We start from the raw sequence: 15,497 nt of genomic DNA, 5'->3' as shown, positions 1-15,497 counted from the left end.
GGAAAAAACAGAGTTCCCGTCATGGCACAGTGGTTAACAAATCCGACTAGGCACCATGAGTTTGTGGGTTCGATCCCTGGCCTTGCTCACTGGGTTAAGGATCCAGCATTGCCATGAGCTGTGGTGTAGGTCACAGATGTGGCTCGGATCCCACGTTGCTGTGGCTCTGGTGTAGGCTGGCGGCTACAGCTCCAATTCGACCCCTAGCCTGGGAACCTCCATATGCCGTGGGAGCGGCCCTAGAAAAGGCAAAAAGAAAGAAAAGAAAAGAAAAGAAAAAGAATAGCCCACTTTTCCACCCACAGTGAGGCCACTTTGGTTCCCCATGGGGATTCAGTCCCCGACCTCACAAGGTACAGACTTCCGATGCCTGCAGTATCTGTTGGAAATGTGGACCAGCTTGCAATAGATCTGATTACTTCTATGCTGCATATGTGTGAGATTGGGTATGTCTACACCGATTATCTTGTGCCAATGGTTGGAAACAATCACATATGCAACTGCAGGAGAAACATCAGCAGAACTCAGTATAAATGCTGAAGTGTGTCCACCACTTTCAAAGAAACTAGCGGCTCTGCACTTAAGATTTATTTTTATTAAGCGTAAGTCCAAGTCATTCTGTGAAAAGCTGCTTTCCTGGGTGAAAAGCAGGGATGCACCAAAGCTGTTCTCTCAAGCAGCCACTCCTGTCAGCGTGATGACCTCCACCTCCACCTTCCCCCTCAGATACCTACTAACACACTCCATGCAAAAAAAGTGTTCAAAATAAACTACGGAGACTTAATGGGGAAGAAATGGGGGGAAAATGCATTCCTGAAATAGATGGTTCTGAGTTTTGTGTCTCGTCACTCCATGACGAAGGCTGTTCTAAAGAAATTCCATGGGCAGGTCTGCTGAAACTCATTTCAGAAGAAGACAGTATCCCAGATCTTGTTGAATATCTCTTGTGTGTGTGTGTCTTTTTTGTCTTTTTAGGGCCACACCCTCGGCATAGGGAGGTTTCCAGGCTAGAGGTCGAATCAGAGCTACAGCTGCCAGCCTACACCACAGCCAGAGCAACGCCGGATCCTTAACCCAATGAGTGAGGCCGGGGATCAAACCCACAACCTCATGGTTCCCAGTCAGAATCATTAACCACTGCGCCACGACGGGAACTCCATTGTTGGATATCTTAATGAATAGCTTCAGAGAATCAAACCATGTTTACAGTGCGATGATCTAACAGATCTGCCTGGCCTTGGAAAAGCCAAGCTCTCAGAGAAGAGTGCGCTTTGGCCATGGTCTTCCCCCTGTGCTTTTTGGATCTGTTGGTTTTTTTCAGGTTTTTGTTGTTGTTGTTGTTCTAATTTTCTTTTTATGGGTGCACCTATGGCATATGGATGTTACTGGGCTAGGGGTCGAATCAGAGGAGGAGTTGCCAAGGAGTGGGGGGATTGGGATGGACGATGGACAGGGAGGTTAGGGTTGGTAGTTGCAAACTATTACATTTAGAATGAATAAGCAATGAGGTCCTACTGTAGAGCATAGGGAACTCTATCCAATCACTTGGGGGTAGAACATGATGGAAGATATCATGAGAAAAAGAATGTATATGTATGACTGGGTCACTATACTGTACAGCAGAAACTGACTCAACCCTATATTGACACAAGATGAAATACTCTAATAAAAAATTTTAAAAACATTCACACATTAAAAAAAAGAAAGGAAGACAAGAATGAAGCCAAACTTCTTATTTGCCTCATAAGCCATATACCCATGAGTCTTCCAAACTTTAATCACCTTGGCCTTGACCTTGCAACTTTGCTGGCATCACAATTCATAATACACAGTAAACAAAAGAACTAGCATGAACAGGTGTACAAAGAAGAGGCCCTCATACGGCTGTGCATCTCAGCACTTTGTTCCCAGTACCTGTCATCCTGCGCACTGAGGGCTAATCCCCAGTGACAAGCTTGTTGTTATGAATGGAATCAGGGTAATGCAAATTGTCTGCTTAATTCACTGACCTTATGGTCAATATCCAATTCAATTATGAAAACTCTCCGTAGGGAAAAACCTCTATTTTCTAATCTATTACCTTCCTTCTACAGGGGAGGACACAAAAAGCAGGGATGGTGTCCTACTCAACATTGTCACTCCAATATCGCTGAATTAAGGACGTCCTGCAAGATGCAGATAATTAGTTTTAGTCTTGACTTTGACTACAACTTGCTTAGTGCCCAGATTTTTTAGAGTTGGATACATTTCCAACCCTCACCCCAAACTTCTATATACTGATAATCAGATTTTATTGTCACGAGTAAAGAGTGACTTTAGTAGACAGCCTTTCTATAATACAGTATTAACATTTTTTGAGAATACACTAAACTCTTTACGTGATTTATCTCATCTGTTCCTCCCAAAAACCCTGTAACAGAGGTACCATTGCTGCTCATTGTACAGAAGAGTAAACTGAGGCTTAGAGAGGTTAATTATTTACCCTACGGACAAATAAATGGAAAATAATGTCATAAAATAACCACTCTAGGAGTTCCCATTGTGGCTCAGTGGTAATGAGCCAGACTAGCATCCACGAGGATGCAGGTTTGATCTCTGGTTCCACTAAATGGATTAAAGATCTGGTGTTGCCATGAGATATGGTGTAGGTCACAGATGTGGCTCAGACCCTGCCTGCTGTGGCTGTGGTATAGGTCAGCAGCTACAGCTCTGATTTCACCCTTAGCCTGGGAACATCCCTATGCTGCAGATGTGGCCCTTAAAAAGACAAAAAATAAAATAAAAAATAAAGTAAAATAAAATAATCACTCTAAAACAACTATTCTCACTTGGAGTAGATATCCCCCAACCTTAGTTGTTTGACAGAGCTTTCCATTCCAAATAGGAAGTCAATTTATTTATTTACACATTCATAAATTTTGGAATTCATTTATCTTGCAGGATTTAAGTGCTTAATATTAAATATTTAATGAGTGCTTTATTTTTATGGCTGAGATGGTACGAATTTGAACATTCTTAAGCTAAAGTGACCATAACTGTTTTCTCTAACAGAAACCTGAGGTCCTCAATTATTCACCTGCCCAAGATAGTGTGGGGCCAGATGTTTTCTAAGGGAAGCCTTGGCCATACCCGGGGCATCTACTGCAGTGAGGTGTGAGAAGTGGAAGGGCTCCATGTTTACAAAAGGACATCCATCCTACCCAAGAGCTTGTGTATGGCTCAGCCTCTAATCCATACCACACACGTTCCTCCAATACTGATCGGGTACACCCTTGAACTTCCTGCTGCCTGATTCATACCAAAAGCCTAGTTTGTATAAATAACATTTATGAAAGCTGTCTTGAAGAAGTACTATGCAATTAATCTTTCAGATTGCGGATGAGGTATCTTAAATCAATTTTGGAATGAGTTATTTTATGCAATTAATTAATTACGGTGATTTTAGGCAGGCCATTTAACCTCTTTGCACCTTGGTTTCCCATGAAGTAGTTGATGTAGGTAACCTCAAAGTGTTTTGCAATGCTAACATTTCATCAAGTATTCTCTCCTCTAAGCACACCTATGCTAATGAAAATCTCATCACAAATTAGCAAAAGCAGTGGAAGATCTGAGTGTTATTTCTACTTGGTCTAGAAATGCATTAGAGTTTGTGGCTTCTTTGGTGAGCAGTGGATGGTGTAATAGATGCCTTCCCAGCTGCCACTGTCCTCATCCCTGTTGCAACTGATTTCCATTTGTAGTTTCCAGTGGTTCCAAGGAAGCTGACTCTACTCCAGATGAGTTGAAAGGCTCTTGCCATAAACCATGTAAGAGGTGATGATAGCTTGGGCCAGAGTGGTGGCGATGGAGATAGACTCAAGACACTGTTTTGATGAATTAGAAATGGGGGATGAGGGAGAGAGATGAATATCAGAAATGACTCCTAGGTTTCTGACTTGAGAAAGCTGGTGGTTGGTGGAACTATTTACTGAGAAGGAAGTTTAGGGAGAAACAGGTTGTTGGTGGACAGAATCCCAGTACGAGATGGTTCATATGCATCTGGGCTCAATCCCTAACCCCCAGCTCGTTAAATACTCCTTGAAAGGAGCGAGCTTAACATGCTTATTTTTGAAACCACCATAGCACCTAACACAGTGTTAGTCAGCCCTTGCTGACTGAATGGCCATTCTTTTTTTTCTTCTTCTTTTTTTTTAGGGCCACACCTGTGACATATGGAAGTTCCATGGCTAGGGGTTGAATAGGAGCTGCAGTTGCCAACCTATGCCACAGACACAGTAACACCAGATCCAAGCTCCATCTATGACCTACACCACAGCTTATGGCAACACCAGATCCTCAACCTACTGAGCAAGGCCAAGGATCAAACCCACATCCTCATGGATCTGGTCAGGTTCTTAATCCACTGAACTGCAATGGGAACTCCTTGAATGGCCTCTTAAGTTAGGGTCTCGGTAGAGTCAGAGTGGGTAAGGAATGTATGAGACTATGAGCTGGCTTTGACCCCAAGAGGAATGTGTTGGCTCATTATATAGAAGCCCACGAAAAGCAGGAGTGGAACTGGGCTTATGGGAGAATTAGAGGCAGCAACTCAAGTGCCCATAGGCTCTCCTTCCCTTCCAATTTCCACTCCTCGTGGGGGTTAGCCTGGGTCACTATCATTCACTGTTTATACCCTTCCCAAACTTTAACCCTCTAACAAACCATCTTGATCATTTTCTTGTTTACTGCCTGCCTCCCTAACCTGCCCCCAAATCACATAAACTCCATGAAGAGAAATTACATCTATCCTGTTCATTGTTCTTCCCTGACACACAAAATAGTGCCTCCTCTAAGTGAAGACTTTGTAAAAATTTTATGAATGAGTGAATGAATGAATGGCTCCTTCCTGCAGTAGGTATGGACTATGTCTCAATTTGGCCACCTCTGAGTCCACTCACTATGTCCATGGCTTTGAGGTACGATGGTTGGCTCATCTTGAGTCATGCCCCTGTGTCTAGGTGCTGAGAGGAGTAACAGAACCAGGAGTAGGAGGAAAGTAGCTACAGGCCAGGAGGAGACCCTTTGGCCAACATTAGGGGCAGGAGGGAGGTCACAAGTAGTGTCTTAGACCCTGCTGAAGGTAAGGCATTCTCCATCCTGAGCGCTCTGGAAATGTATGGGAGCCCCTTTCTACTTCCTGGCTTCTGAGTTATAGTGACTTGGACATATTTATAAGACACATGCTCTGCACAGTCTATTTAAACTTTGAATACAGTGAAAATATTCTCCAAACCAAAATTCAAATACATCAGTTGGTAGATATGGGTATAACAGGAGGCAACTTAGAGCCGTTCCAAAAATGGCGGTGACGGTTGCTGGTTGCCCCGGTAAGTTTCCGCTCCAGGTTAGCTGGGACGCCTTTAGCCATTTGAGCCTTGATCCTGCAAATGCCATTTACACAGGGAAGGGCTGGCTGTAACTGGTCCACATCTTTCCCGGCCTTGCCTGCCTCTGGTATCCAGCAGTGAGTCCAATTTCCCTTAACCATTTGGAAAAATGGCAAATTATAGGGAACAAATGTCCCTTCCAGCAGCAGGAGAGGCACCTGCCTAATGAATCAGCAGTTATGCAGATGGTGAGATGGAGAAACCAAGCAGGAAGGATCTGGAGTCGGCTTGTGCTGATACACAGTCAGTGCCAGAGCATTTTCCCCCGCTCTCTAATCCTGCTGGGCTGGACCACATGGCTTTCCACACAAATGTAGGTCATTTAAAATGCTGTCAGCAGGCTGCTGTTTCTTATTGCCAACACATTGGAAAACCTACAGTGACTGGGAGAAATGATTTCCAAGCTGGTGCTTCTCACTTAAAACAGAGAATCCAGAATCTCAAAGCTGCATTCTATACTCAGAGCCATGATTATCTTCAGGGTTGCCCAACAGCCACCACATTTGGGAGTGGAGGGAGACGGATAAGGAGGCGAAGGCAGGCCCTATTTTTAAAGACGCTAATTATAATTTTGCAAAATTATTTTGGAGATATTTAAAAACATACTCGATTATAGAAAGAAGCAAAATGTCATCATTTATGCCAAAATCTAGAGACTCATGTGGTCCTGAGTTTGGCTGAAAAAGAAAAATATCTGTTCTGCTGATTGAATTTACCATTTTGCAAAAGTACCTCTGTTTAATTCATGAAATGTAATCACTATCATGCTGGGGTTTATTGCTTCTCATTAATGCTTCCTTTGAAGATGAGTGCAAAGACCTCTTTGGAAAGAAAAATTCTTTCCAAAGTACTGTTAGACTTAATTTGGATTTTATTAAATCTCATTAGTTCACTAATACAAAATTTATGACACTTTGGACAGAGAGTCGGTTGGTAGTTTTCTTGGTTTAATCTGTGAGAAAGTGATTTTTCTCTGCAGGTGAATGATATCAATAAATCCTATGGGGATGTAATATATACTTGATAGAATATTCATTAGACACTTTCTTTTACATACAAGTACTATGCTAATGTAAATTTTTCTTCATTTTTTCAGTAAAGAAGATAGAAGGAGGCTACCGCTTGATGGTACTTTTCCACTCTGTTTATTATTACTGTGGCTTATTTCTTTATACTTCAGCCCCTTCCAAAATGGATTTGAACCAGCCCACAACAAAGGGCACATCTATATAGGTAAAATTAATTTTTGTCTGATCACCACATACACAGAAGTGCTAAGACAAAGAGGGTGAATCTGAAACTCATTTTTAAAGAGTTCTGGGAAGCACTGCAAAAAGATTGTGCAGCAATTTTATTTTTAAAAAAATAAATAAATAAGGGAGTTCCCATGGTGCCGCAGTGGTAAAGAACTCAACTAGTGTCCATGATCATATGGGTTCAATCCCTGGCCTCCTCAGTGGACTAAGGATCCAGTGTTGCTGTGAGATATAGTGTATAGCTCAAATCCATGGCTTGGACTCCACATTGCCATGGCTGTGGTGTAGGCCAGCAGCTGTACCTCCAATTCAACCCCTGGCCTGGGAACTTCCATATGCTGGGGGTATGGTCCTAAAAAGATGGGTGGGAAAAGAAATCTCCAGCTAGATTTCTAGAAATAGGGTGACTTTCCAGGCATCAGGGACCCAGTGCCCATCTTTTTGTTCCATCATCCTTGTGCAGGCTTTCATTCTTTGGAATGCTTTATGACCCAAGACGGCTGCTGGTGTGCTGCATGGCCCAAGACGGCCCAAGTCAACAAACTGGATGAAGAAAGGAAACGAAAAGAGGCCCCCCTCCAATGGGTCAGCACCTTTAAGAAGCCTTCCTAGAATTCCATACAAAACTTACTCTTACACCTCATGGCCAAAACTTAGTCACATGGTCACACCTCACCCAGAGGGGACTTCCATTAATAAAAGAAAAAAAGAGGATGGATATGGGCTGGAATGAACCTGTCCATGCCCATATAGATAGCCAGCCATCGTTCTGAGCAGCTAAAAGTGTGGTATAATCAGAGGTGGACAACCAGACAATTAGGAGTAAGAAAAGTAAAAGAATGTATGCAGTTACTGTAATTAAATAAAGCTTTAACAGTGAGATTCTTGACAGCCAAAAAAAAAAAAAAAAAGCTACCAATTTACCAATTCCTCATTAGAAGCAAAATGTATCAAGTGTTTCCCAGAATTGAATTCTCTAATGTTTCTCTCACTAGTAACACATATAAACATATTAGACACATGTTCTACATTTTACAAATTATTCTGGGTTACTTTCGCGTAAGGGCAATGATGACACAGTAAGCTGGGTGCCACGAAGCCCTTCCCCTGGGGGCGGTCCTTGCCTGCAGGTGCCAGCCCATGCTTGGCTCCTCCTCCCTTGTTGTTGAGGGAGGACTTTACCCCAGCTCCCACGGAGCCAAGCAGGTGAGGGGGTACCCGGTGCCCCAGTCTTCAGAAGGTCTCAGGAGTGCAAGGTGCTGCTGAAGTAAGTAGCTTTTTTTTCCCCCCCCCAATTTTTAGGGCTGAACCCACAGCATATGGAAGTTCCTAGACTGGGGGTCGAATTGGAGCTGCAGCTGTCGGCCTATGCCGCAGCCACAGCAAGGCCAGATCCGAGCCACCTCTGTGACATACACCACATTCCACAGCAACACCAGGTCCTTAACCCACCAAGCAGGGCCAGGGATCAAACTCACATCCTCTTGGATCTTAGTTGGGTTCATTACAGCTGAGCTACAATGGGAACTCCTATATATGTTGCATTTTTTAAGACATGAAAGTTCAGAAGTGCTCCACACCAGAAGAAATAAAAAAAAAAAGAAATAAGAGGAGTTCCTGTCAAGGCTCAGCAGAAACAAATCTGACTGGCATCCATGAGGATGTGGGTTCCATTCTCAGCTTCACTCAGTGGGTTAAGAAACCAGTGTTGTTGTGAGCTGTGGTGTAGGTCGCTGATGTGACTCAGATCTGACGTTGCTGTGACTGTGGCATAGGCCAGCAGCTACAGCTCTGATTCAACCCCTGGCCTGGGAACCTCCATATGCCTTGGGTGCAGCCCTAAAAAGACCAAAAAAGAAAAAAGAAAAGAAGAAGGCTGTCACTTTTTTTTTTTTTTTTGGTCTCAGCACAGGTAAAAAGTGCATCATTGTAGAGGAAGGCAAAGAGATCTTGGCTGGACACGTTGGTGTAACGATAATCAATCTTTTCAAGCATTTTGTGAGACTGCTTCCTGAAAAATTGTCACTATGCTTTGTAGGATGCAAGCTTTGAAACCAAGGAATCGAGAAAAGTGGAGTTGATGGTTTTTTATGGACACCAGAAACTAGCACCTCTGAAAAATAAAAAGATCTATGTGAGCTCCAAGGACACGACCAACGAGAAATTTCAAGCCATAAAACACGAATGTCAAGCAAATGATCCAGAAGACCTCAATTGGGCTTGAATTGCTGAAAAACTAGGTGGATCCATGATTGTAGCTTTTGAAAGATGCCCTGTGTAGGTCATCATTCAGTGCCACAGATTAAAAGCTTCCATGTTCAATGTCACCCTCTTGCTACATAAGTGAAGCAAATACACTGAGGCCAGGGACTCACTGAGGGGCGCTGCCTTGTCATTTATTAGAGTAAACTCACTACTCTAAGAACCTGTGCACATGGCCCTAAATAAATCTAAAGACCACAGTATTACTGATGTGAAATTAAAGACTTATGCACCAAAAAATAAAATAAAATAAAAATTATTCTCATTGTTAACTATTCTATCCCAGTGTTTTCCATGCTTACTCCATCTTACAAATTAAGGAAACTGAAACTTGCAAAGTGTATTCATTTCCTGGGGCTACTATGATAACACGTAAGCACTAACTTGGTGGCTTAAAACAACAGAAATGTATTCTCATTTGGCTGGGCTGCAATCCCTCCAAAGTTCTAAGGAAGAATCTATCCCACGTCTCTTCCAGCTTCTGGGGTGGCTACATCATTCCAATCTCCGCCTCCATCTTTAAGTTTCCTCCTCTGAGAAGGAAATGTCTCGTTGAATTTAGAGTCCATCCAGGTAATCTAGGATGATCTCATCTCCTGATCCTTAACTTAATTAATCTACAAAGACTCAATTTCCAAATGTCAGACTCACAGATTCTGGGGGTTAGGACGTGGACATATCTTTTTGGGGGAGGGTACCATTCAATCCACTACAGAGATGTGGGGTTTTGATACAGAGCATTTAAAGAGTAATTTTTGAACTAGACAACACACATGTGGCTGGGGATGGGAAGGGTAGGATCTACTTTTCAGAGAATGAGGCTAGATCCTATGAACCTTAAAAATAGAATAGCCTCAGGAGTTCCCTGTTGACTCAATGGGTTAAGGACCCAGCACTGTCACTGCAGTGGCTCATGTCGCTGCTGTGGCATGGGTTCAATCCCTGGCTCAGGAACTTCTGAATGCTACAGGCACAGCAATAAAAATGCTAAAAAAAAAAAAAAAAAATAGGACATACTCAGCCTTACATGAACCCAACTGCCCAGAGCCAAACTGTTAGCATTCTCCCACTGATAAGGTATAAGAGAGGGCAGTTCAAAGGGAATTTGAACCATCACCCTGGGGCCCAGGTGGACTCCCTACCGGTACTGCCTCCTCCTTGGAGGGACTGAACAGGGACCAGTATTGAAAATCACGTCACAGGTGAGCTAAAGAAAGATAGATACAAAGCAGTTCTTGACATAAGGGGGCTGAGGCTAGAATCTGGTTCTGCTTCATTAGTTCCCATCACTTTGATCTCTCTAATACCGGATGGTACTGTCAGAGACCCTGTCACAGTGTTAGGTGGGTCGTGAACAGTGTTGCCCAACAGGTGTGGCAGCTTCTGCAGAACACCAGCTGTAGGTATGCCTCCTAACATCTCCACCATGTGCCAGGCTCTGTGCCATGTCTTGGGGACGCAGGTACAATGCAGCTATACTCCGTGCTGTCAGGATGCTAGGAGAGGACACGTCGGTGATCAAATAATCCTGCCTGGTAAGATATAAAATGTACACTAATAGGAGTTTGCATTACAGACTATCTATCACAGGGGAAGGGAGGGTTCATTTCCAGCAAAGGCAGGACTTAGGATATTTTTCACAAGGAGATACTGGGTTCCTTACTGAAGACTATACAGCCAGGAGGCAAAGCAGCTGGAGTGGGAGTCCCAGTCTGTCTGACTCCAAAAATATTCCTAATATACTTTCCACTCTGTGAAGACATCTGTGCAAGGGCAAAATTAATGAGATGGAAGTATGCACCCCAGGTGGTCTGACCTGGTCCAAGTTAGAATGCCTGGAGGCGTGGTTATAGCGTTTGTCTGGGTCTTCTTTTCTGAAATATCACCTGTCTCAGCTGGCTGCTGAAGATGGAAGAAGAAATAGAAAAACAGTCTAATTTTCTTTTTTCGGAAGACATCCTAGAGGGTTGGTTTGCTGCTTCTCTGATTGGGGAAGCCGACAACTGGATGGCCATATTCTGTTTACTTTCTTTAAAAAGTATTTTAATTGCAGGAGTTCCCACTGTGGCTCAGCGGTAACTCAACCAGTATCCCTGAGGATGCAGGTTTGACTCCTGGCCTTGCTCAGTGGGTTAAGGATCCAGCTTTGCCACAAGCTGTAGTGAAGTTCACAGAGGCAGTCCGGATCTGGCGTTGTTGTGGCCTTGGCGTAGGCTGGCAGCTGCAGCTCTGATTCAATCCGTAACCCGGGAACTTCCATATGCCACAGATGTGGCCCTAGAAAAAGAAAAAAAAAGTATTTTAAATTGCATATTTTCTATAAAAATTTAATCTTTCAACATGTAGTAATTTAAACGAACTTCTCTAAATTAATATAATTAGTAAGATAAATTTGTGTACTCTTCAGGATAAAGGCAATATCCTCTCCATCTCTCTGCCCCCGCCCCAAGTCTAGCCCAGCTCCCTTCCTACAGTAGGTGAGTAATACAATTCTGATGAATCAAAGTGAGTTCTTCTTGTGCACCGAGTTCTTCTAGGTGGGAATGTAAAGTGGGGCAGCCGCTGTGGAAAAAAACATTATGGAGCTTTCTCAAAAAATTAAAAATAGAATTACCACAGGATCTAGCAATCCCACTCTGGGTATATTTCCAAAATAATGGAAAGAGATATTTATCCATGCAGCAGATTGTTCACGATAGCCATAACATGGAAGCAAACCAGGGGTCCATCGATGCATGCGTGGATAAGCAAAATGCAGTATATACATACATGGACTAGTATTCAGCCGTAAAAAGGAAGGAAATGCTGTGATGTGCTACAACGTGGATGAACTTTGAGGACATTATGCTGAGTGAAATAAGCTAGTCACGAAAAATACTGTCTTCTTCCACTTTAGCTAGAGTAGTCAAAATCATGAAGATAAAAAATAGAATCGGGGCTGCTGGGGGCTGGAGGGAGGGGAGTTGGGGAGTTACTGTTAAATAAATATAGAGTTTCAGTTTTACAATATAATGCGCTGTGGAGCTGGATCGTGATGATGACTGCACAACCAAGTGGGTGTAATTAATACCACTGAAGTGTATGATTAAAAATGGTAAGGATGGGAGTTCCTGTTGTGGCGCAGTGGTTAACGAATCCGACTAGGAACCATGAGGTTGCGGGTTCGGTCCCTGCCCTCGCTCAGTGGGTTAACGATCCGGCGTTGCCGTGAGCTGTGGTGTAGGTTGCAGACGCGGCTCGGATCCCGTGTTGCTGTGGCTCTGGCGTAGGCTGGTGGCTACAGCTCCGATTCAACCCCTAGCCTGGGAACCTCCATATGCCGCGGGAGCGGCCCAAGAAATGCCAAAAAGACAAAAAAAAAAAACACAAAACAAAAAAAATGGTAAGGATGGTAACTTTTAGGTTATTTGTATTTTAACATAATAAAAAAGAAAAAAAGTGGTAGCAAATTCACACACATTTCCTTCCCATACGTTTTGTTGTGTTTTGGTTATTTCAATTTTTATCATAAATAGGTTGATGTTCATATGACTATTGCTTAGCACCATAGTTTGAAATCATGGAGCATGATACCTCCAGCTTTCTTCTTCTTTCTCAGGATTGGTTTGGCTACTTGGGGTCCTTTGTGTTTCCATACAGATTTTAGAATCATTTGTTCTAATTGTGTAAAAAATGCCATTGGCATTTTGATAGAGATTGCATTGAATCTGTAGATTGTCTTGGGTGGTATGGCCATTTTAACAGCAATAATTCTTCCAATCCATGAGCATGGCGTATCTTTCCATTTGTTTTTGTCATCTTCAGTTTCTTTCATTAGCATCTGTAGTTTTCCAAGTACAGGTCTTTTACCTCCTTCACTAGACTTATTCCTACATATTTTATTCTTTTTGGTATGATTATAAGTGCGATTTTGTTTTTGTTAATTTCTCTTTCTGATAGTTGCTAGCATACAGAGACTCAAGGAGTTTGCATCGTGGCACAGTGGAAACAAATCGGACTAGGAACCTCGAGGTTGTGGGTTCGATCCCTGGGTCTCATTCATTGCCATGAGCTGTGGTGTAGGCTGCAGATGTGGCTCAGATCCTGCGTTGCTGTGGCTGTGGCATAGACCAGCAGTTACAGCTTCGATTAGAACTCTGGCCTGGGAATCTCCATATGCCACAGGTGTGGCCCTAAAAAGACAAAAAAAAAGACAGAAATCCAAGAGATTTCTGTATATTTACTTTGTACCTTGCAACTTTATTAAATTCTTTAATTAGTTCTAATAGATTTTGGTGATGTCTTTAGCATTTTCTGTGTGTTTTATCATGTCATCTGCAAACAGTGACAGTTTTACTTCTTCCTTTCCAATTTGGATTCCTTTTTCTTATCTGATTATATGGTTAGAACATCCAATAGAATGTTGAATAAAAATAGCCAGAGAGGCATCCTTGTCTTATTCCTGATCTTAGAAGAAATGCCTTCAGCTTTTCACCATTAAATATGATGTGGCTGATCGTTTATCATATATGGTCTTTATTGCACTGAGGTATGTTCCCTCTACACCCACTTTATTGAGAGTGTTTTTTTTTATCATAAATGGATGTTGAATTTTGTCAAAAGTTTTTTCTGTATCTATTGAGATGTTCATATGATTTTTATTCTTCAGTGTGTTAATGTGGTGCATCACACTGATTGATTTGTGGATATTGAACCATCTTTTTGTATCTCTAGAATAAATCTCATTTGATCATGGTATAAGATCTTTTTATTGTATTGTTGAATTTGGCTTCCTAGTATTTTGTTGAGGATTTTGCTCCAGTGATCAAAGAAGTATCATATTGGTACAAAGATAGACACGTAGATCGATGGAACAGAATAAAGAGCCCAGAAATGAACCCATACTTTCATGGTCAATTAATCTATGACAGAAGAGGCAAGAATATACAGTGAAGAAAATAAAGCCTCTTCAATATATGATATTGGGAAGACCAGACAGCTACATGCAAAAGAATCAAACTGGGCTACTTTCTCTCACCATGTACACAAATAAACTCTTAATAGATTAAAAGCTTATATAAGATTTGAAACAATAAAACTCCTAGCAGAAAACATAGGTGGTACGCTCTTTGACACTGATCTCAGCAATATTTTTTGGATATGCCTATTCAGGAAAGGAAAACGAAAGCAAAGATAAACAAATGCCATTGTTATATCTGATAAAGGGTTAATATGCAAAATACATGAAGACCTCACACAACTCAAAAACAAAAAACCCAACAACCCAATTAAAAAATGGGTAGAGAACCTAAACAGACATTTTTTGAAAGACATACAGATGGCCAACAGAGACATAAAAAGATATTCAACACCACTAATCTTCAAGGCAATGCAAATCAAAACTGCATTGAGATATCACCTCGCATTTGTTAGAATGGCCATTATAAAACAAGACAACAAATTACAAGGTGGAAAAAAGGGAACCCTCAGGCACTGTTGATGGGAATGTAAATTGGTGTAGCTACTATGGAGAATAGTATGGAGATTCCTCAAAAAATTAAAAATAGGAGTTCCCATTGTGGCACAGCAGAAACAAATTCTACTAGGAACCATGAGGTTACGGGTTCAATCCCTGGCCTCGCTCAGTGGGTTAAGGATCCGGCATTGCCACAAGCTGTGGTACAGGTCGCTGACATGGCTCGGATCTGATGTGGCTGTGGCTGTGGTATAGGCCGGCAGCTGTAGCTCCGATTAGACCCCTAACCTGAGAACCTCCACATGCTGCTAGTGCAGCCCTAAAAAAAAAAAGACAAAAAAAAAAATTAAAAATAGAACTACCATACCATCCAGAAATTCCACTTCTGTGTTTTTTTAATAAAGAAAATAAAAACAATAATTCAAAAATATATGTGCAGCCCTAAAAAAGACAACTATATATATATTTTTTTATGTACTCCCATGCTCATTGCAGCATTATTCGCAGTAGTCAAGACATGGAAACAGCCTATATGCCTATTGATAGAGGAACAGATAAAGAAGATATGATATATATGAATATTACTCAACCACAAAAAAGAATGAAATCTTGACTTTGGGACAGACAACATGGATGGGCCTAAGGGGTATTACGCTAAGTGAAAGAAGTCAGAGAGAGTAAGACAAGTACCATACGATTTCACTTAGCTGTATAAACTAAAAAGCAAAATGAATGAACAAACATGACCAAATAAGGAGAGCGTGAGAAACAGAGCACTAACAAGTGGTTGCTGGAGGGGAGGCTCTAGGAGGCTGAGGGAATTAGCTGAAGGAGATTAAGAGGTACAAACTTCCAGTTACAAAATAAAGGAGCCACAGGAATGAAATGTACAGCCAGGAGAATACAGCCAATAATAATGTAATATCTTTGTATGATGACAGATGGTCACTTGGCATTGCGGTGATCTTCATGTAATGTATAGAGTGTCAAACCACTGTGTCATATAATAGAAACTAACATAGGGTCGTAGGTGAACTATACTACACAACAAACAAACTCATAGAAAAAGAGATCAGATTCGTGGTTATCACGGGTCGG

At 41.9% G+C, this 15,497-nt stretch overlaps 2 pseudogenes; both read left to right on the top strand.

The window, feature by feature from the left end:
• The first annotated feature begins 324 nt into the window (after positions 1 to 324).
• Positions 325 to 3,157, top strand: LOC125136766 (proteasome assembly chaperone 2-like; annotated as a pseudogene).
• A 5,065-nt stretch (positions 3,158 to 8,222) lies between these two features.
• LOC125134914 (destrin-like) lies at positions 8,223 to 8,963 on the top strand (annotated as a pseudogene).
• Positions 8,964 to 15,497: the final 6,534 nt, after the last annotated feature.

This window comes from Phacochoerus africanus, chromosome 9 (genome assembly GCF_016906955.1).
Source record: "Phacochoerus africanus isolate WHEZ1 chromosome 9, ROS_Pafr_v1, whole genome shotgun sequence".
NCBI classification, from domain to species: Eukaryota; Metazoa; Chordata; class Mammalia; order Artiodactyla; family Suidae; genus Phacochoerus; species Phacochoerus africanus.
This window is presented reverse-complemented; position numbering and strand designations above follow the sequence as displayed.